Consider the following 5,586-nt stretch of genomic DNA (forward strand, 5'->3'; position numbering starts at 1 on the left):
AAATGGAAAAGTTTGATAATGCAGTGCCTGGCATGAAGTCGGCGCGCTGCAAATTGGCAGCTCTTATTATAATATCTAATTGCTGTACTGCTGATTTGAAGGGATAAATATAAAATGGAGCGGGGCTGAGAGAGGGGCTGATGACTTGACTGTTCCAAGCAGACCTCTTGAAACATCCATTGATTTTGGTTGGTCATTGGATGTTGACCATGTGGGCAATGGCTGTGAATAATTAAGGGACAATGGCTTCCCGTGACATTCTCGAGGCCCTTCTAGGATCAGAGAAGTGTATCTTTTTATGACTCTTTCCATAGTAAGCCACACAAAGCCCGGACCCTTAACGTCACAAAACTAGGTTGGCAGCGAGATGTAATTATACAAAGTAATAAAACGGAAAGTAATAACTCAGTTTCATTAACCACTTAAGATGTAACAGCTGGGAGAATTGACGTCCTCGTTTGGCTGGATATGTTTTAGTAAATTTTGTTTACTAAAGACTTGAGAAGGAAATATGCACAAAACACAAAGGAATACCTCAAAAACATCCCTTTGTAACCATGCAGTCAAGAAATAAAATATCACTGTGTTCAGAAGCCCCCTAATCCCCCTTCCTGCAAATGTTCCTCAGAGCTATATCAAAGGCATGGAGGTCCCAGTCTTGTCATCACCGGACGGTGCTGGAGCCTTTAAGAAGTGTGGCTTGGCAGCACATCTTTCAGTCAGGAAGTGTGTCCTCCCTCTCCCAGGAGCCCCCTACCTGCTTCCTCTCTCCCCACCCCAGGCTTTTTTCTTTTATTTCTTTTGCTTCCTGGACACTAGAGGAGCAGTTTTGTCCCACCAGTCATTGTCACCACAATGTACTGCCTCATCCTAGGCCCCAAAGCAACAGTCAATCCATCGGGCTGAAGCCTCCAAAGCCATAAGCAGAAGAGCATTTCCTCTAGAAGTCGGCGCTCTCAATCAGCCCTCTCAGACATTTGTCGTAAGGACAGAAAGCCAACCAACGCTGCATAGTGTGGTTTCATTCAAAATGTATACAACTGTGCAACCATTGCTACCTCCCAGTATTACATGCCTTCCACCATTCTAAACAATTCCCTCGTTCACGGTCCTCTGTGCTGAAGGATAGCCTTGGTCCCGGGCAAGTACTAATGTGTTTTCTCTCTGGAGAGCTTTGCCACTGCTAACTAGATCCTCATTTCATAGGAGAGAATAAGCATAGCCTTCTGTGTGGCAAGCAGCTATTTAATCAGAGTCTGTGGATCAGCATTTCCCAAACACGGAAAATGACAGCTTCAGATGGGACACAGACAGCTGTGAGATGGCCCGATGTATGTTTTTAGAAAGTAGAGGGAGAATTTTTTTTTTATAAACTCTAAAGGGAAGCTAATTGGTTAAGTGTTTCTTTTTTTTTTAATATTTATTTTATGTATGTGAGTACACTGTCGCTGTCTTCAGACACACCAGAAGACGGCATCTGATCCCATTACAGATGGTTGTGAGCCACCATGTGGCTGCTGGGATTTGAACTCAGGACCTCTGGAAGAGCAGTCAGTGCTCTAACCACTGAGCCATCTCTCCAGCCCTGGTTGAGCATTTCTAATAAGATACATGAACTCATGGTGGCTGGGCGTGGAGGTGCACACCGTTAATCCCAGCACTTCGGAGACAGAGGCAGGTATATCTGAGTTCTAGGTCCACAGAGCTAGTTCTAGGACAACCAGGACTACGCAAAGAAACCTGTCTCGAAACAGATCAATCAACAAAAAGGAAACACGATGAATAACGACACAGACAGAAAATGAGATATAAATTTTTCTATAAGTGACTTGTGCCAGCGAGCTTCCATTCAGCAAGAGAAATGGTCCCTGTGAGTCCTGAAATTGTGCGTCCATCAATACAAAGACTTTACAAACTAATCCAAACTTTATATCCATGGAGATATTTTGATATTTTTTCACTGATTGCCTTCTAGGTGCCAGATGTTAGATAAATGTCCATTTAGAAATTCTACTTAAATGTCATTTTGTATTTATATCATAAATAGTTGTTCTCCTTGCAGCGGCCGTTCGAGTGCAGAGTCCGGAGCTGCGGAGGCCGCAAGTCATGGCTGGATATGCTTTTAGGAAGTTTCTCCCGCTCCTTGACAGTATTGGTTGAAAGAAGTGCCACTGAAACTGTAGCCAAAGGTGGGGTTTATGCTTCCAGAAACGTCTCAAGGAGAAGTATTACAAGCAACAGTCGTGGCTGCAGGATCGGGCGGGAAAGGAAAGGGCGGAGAGATTCAGCCTGTCAGTGTGAAAGTTGGAGACTAAGTTCTTCTCCCAGGCACCAAAGTAGTACTAGACGACAAGAATTATGTCTTATTTAGAAAACTGACATTCTTGGGAAGTATGTCGACTAAAATCACCGTTGAATTGGTGTCACGCGAAGCTGCCCATCCCCTGATGTTCTCAACGTTTGCTTCATGTAAATAATTTCCATGCCCCCCTTTTATAATAAACGGATGATGCCTAAACTGAAAACAAAAATAGTTCTTAAAGTAAATTAATGATGCAGATCAACTGTGAAGCTTGGCATGTTAGCTCGTGTCTATAATCTTAGTACTCAGGAGACTGAGGCAGGAGGATTGCTATGAGTTTGGAGCTAGTCTAAGCTTTGCAATAGAGCTCTAAGACAGCTTAGGCATCACTGTAAGAGCTTGTCTCAAAAAAGTATGTCTTTGTGTGGTGTGTCATGTATGTTTGAATGTGTGTGGTATGTGTGTGTTTTGGGGAGCTAGGGAGATTGCTTAATGGTTATAACACTGGTCACATGTGTCACATAAATGCCAGGAGTATGTATGTAGACTTGCCTGTAATTCCAATCTTGTTTTCCTGGAATACAAACTGCCTAGATTATTTATATCAAACTCTGGGTTTATTGAGAAACCCTGTCTCAGTTGAATAAACTGGAAGAACTATAGAGAATGACTCCTGATACCAACTTCTACTTACACACTCATACAAAAAACACAAATACCACACGGACACACCCCAACCCCACAAACACACACACATAAAAAAATGGAAAATAATAATTGAAAAGAAAATGTCCAAGAAGCCTTAGAAGCATGACAAAGTGCTGGGCTGTCCCTTCCACGATCCAGGCGCTGAAACGGGTGAAGAAGCAGGAGAGAACCCTGGCCCTCTCACCCTGCCTCCCAGGAGAGTGAGGCAGATGCTGAGAAGGGTTGTGAATAAGATCAGTAACAGTAAAGCACGAGGAACAGTCCCCCGGACACACAGTCACAGGCAGCAGACCATGGCCACATACACTCAGGGGCCACCACCACAAGGACTCTGGGTTAACCAGAGGAGCCATAGAGCAGGGATGTGGAGGAGAGTGGGTTTGGCTGATGATGGATTTCGGCCTGGAGAGTAGAAGGAGGTGACAGCTCAGAAGAATCAGAAGCAAGTTTGAGGTCAGACTAGCTGCCTCACTAGCTGGTGCAGAGCATTAAAGAGCAAAGGGCTGGTGACAAGATCGGAAGGACTGGCGTCCATCTTGACTGCCCACAAACAACTATGGATTATTGGACATCATAAAAAACAAGTCTGCTGGGTATGATATCATGCATTTCTAATTCCAGCATTCAAGAGGCTCTAGGAGGAAGAGCTCAAGTTCAAAGACAGCCAGTCTCAAAAAAAAAAGAAAAAGAAAAGAAAGAAAGAGAAAAGAAAAGAAAAGAAAAAAGAAAGGGAAAGAAAGAAAAGCAAGAGGGAAAGAGAAAGAGTGGAATGGTGAGAAAGCAGAGGCAAAGAGAGGTATTGATACTTAGCCTACTTTGATAAAAGGATGGATGGATGGATGAGTGGGTGGATGGATGGGTGGATGGATGGATGAGTGGGTGGATGGATGGGTGGATGGATGGATGGATGAATAGTATTGGAAAACATGGAGATCCATTCCTATGGCATAAGAAGGCCTAACATTAAAGTTCAATCTTAGACATTCCCCAACTTCTGATCAAAATAAGGGGAAGCATCTCAAACAGCTTACTAAGGCCCCTCGTTACCTCCCGGCACATATGTAGCAGATGTGCAGCTTGGTCTTCGCATGGGTCCCGAGCTGGAGCAGAGGCTATCCCAAAAGCTGCTGCTTGTACGTGGGATATGTTCTAGCTGGCCTGCCTTGTCTGGCCTCAGCGGGAGAGGATGCACCTAACCTCACAGAGATTTGATGTGCCAGGGTCGGGGGGATACCCAGGAGAACCCCACCTCAGAGGAGAAGAGGAGGAGGATGTGGGGAAGGACTGGAGGGGAAGGCCGTGGGAGGGGTGGTCCGGAGGGCAGTGAGTGGGATGCAAATTTAATAAATAAATAAATGTTATTAATTAATATTATTGTCAATCGGTTTTCTTTTTACAGGCAACAGGCATGCTTTCTACCTATCCCTGAGAAGTGGCCTTCACTTCTGAGAAAGAAACTCCACAGGATAATTTCAATAAACCAATCACTTCCTTCTTACAAGAGCTAAGAGGCAGCCCATCCTCTGGATGAGTTCCTTGCACACTCCGTGAGCCCGCTCTGCTCCCAAGTTTAATTCCCATGTGGCATGCAGTACCTCATCCCCAAGCCTAAACGACTAATAAATGCTTATCAATCTCACCTGTCAGGGGCAGCAGCTGTGTCTTTGGTCATTCTAGTGCCCTCAGCAGGAATCTTCTCACTCACAGGGTAGATGACAGAAACAAAAAAAATTCAGTTTTTCCGTGCTAACAGACACTGGGTTTTGTTCAAGAAGCTGTCCTCCGCAGCGTGACGGAGGAAGTGGCCCTCTCCCACCGGGCTCAGAGCTATGTCCTAATTGTTATAATTCCACATCACTGATCCCGTTGGGCTGCAGCAGAGGCCTCGGCTCTCTCATTTAAAATCTTAGTGAGACCTGACGGACGGCTTCTGACTTTTCAGGTTCTGAGGAGGGTAACATGGACATGAAGGAGTCTCCCTCTGTGTAAAGTAGCCCTCTTCTCTGAGGGTCTATCGTCCTCGAGTAACCATCTCTAAAACTACTTAATGGAAAATTTGAGACACGAACATCTCCTAAGTCTTAAATTGCTGCTATTCTGAACACGAAATTTTGTGTCAACCTTCTCTGACCTGCATGGGTCACAAACCAGCCCATTGTCCAAGTGCTGTTGTTAACGGAGTAGGCCCCCGCACCCAGCAGCTCTCTCTTCTACTCCGTTCTCACCCTCTTTAAAGACGATAATAACACCAGTCTTTTACTTCTTTCTGAAACATTTGGTGTGCATACAGAATTTAATCCCAGTACACGAGAGGCAGAGGCAGACGGATCTCAGTGAGTCTAAGGCCAGCCTGGTCTACATAGAAAATTTCAGGACAACCAGAGCAGAGAAACATGTCTCCAACAAAAGCTAGCAACAACAAACAAACAAACAAACAAACAAACACAAAATCCACAAAGCTATGTGCAATGCAAAACTAGGGCTGCACAGATGATTCGGCTTTGATAGTGTTTGCTGTTAAATCCTGAGGATCAGAGTTCAAATCCCAGCACTTACAGAACAAGCCAGACATCCTG

The 5,586-nt window shown here is 44.7% G+C and overlaps 1 pseudogene; it reads left to right on the plus strand.

Annotated features, from left to right (window-relative positions):
* Positions 1 to 1,780: 1,780 nt before the first annotated feature.
* Hspe1-ps2 (heat shock protein family E (Hsp10) member 1, pseudogene 2) lies at positions 1,781 to 2,404 on the plus strand (annotated as a pseudogene).
* Positions 2,405 to 5,586: the final 3,182 nt, after the last annotated feature.

This window comes from Rattus norvegicus, chromosome 15 (assembly GCF_036323735.1).
Source record: "Rattus norvegicus strain BN/NHsdMcwi chromosome 15, GRCr8, whole genome shotgun sequence".
Taxonomy (NCBI): Eukaryota; Metazoa; Chordata; class Mammalia; order Rodentia; family Muridae; genus Rattus; species Rattus norvegicus.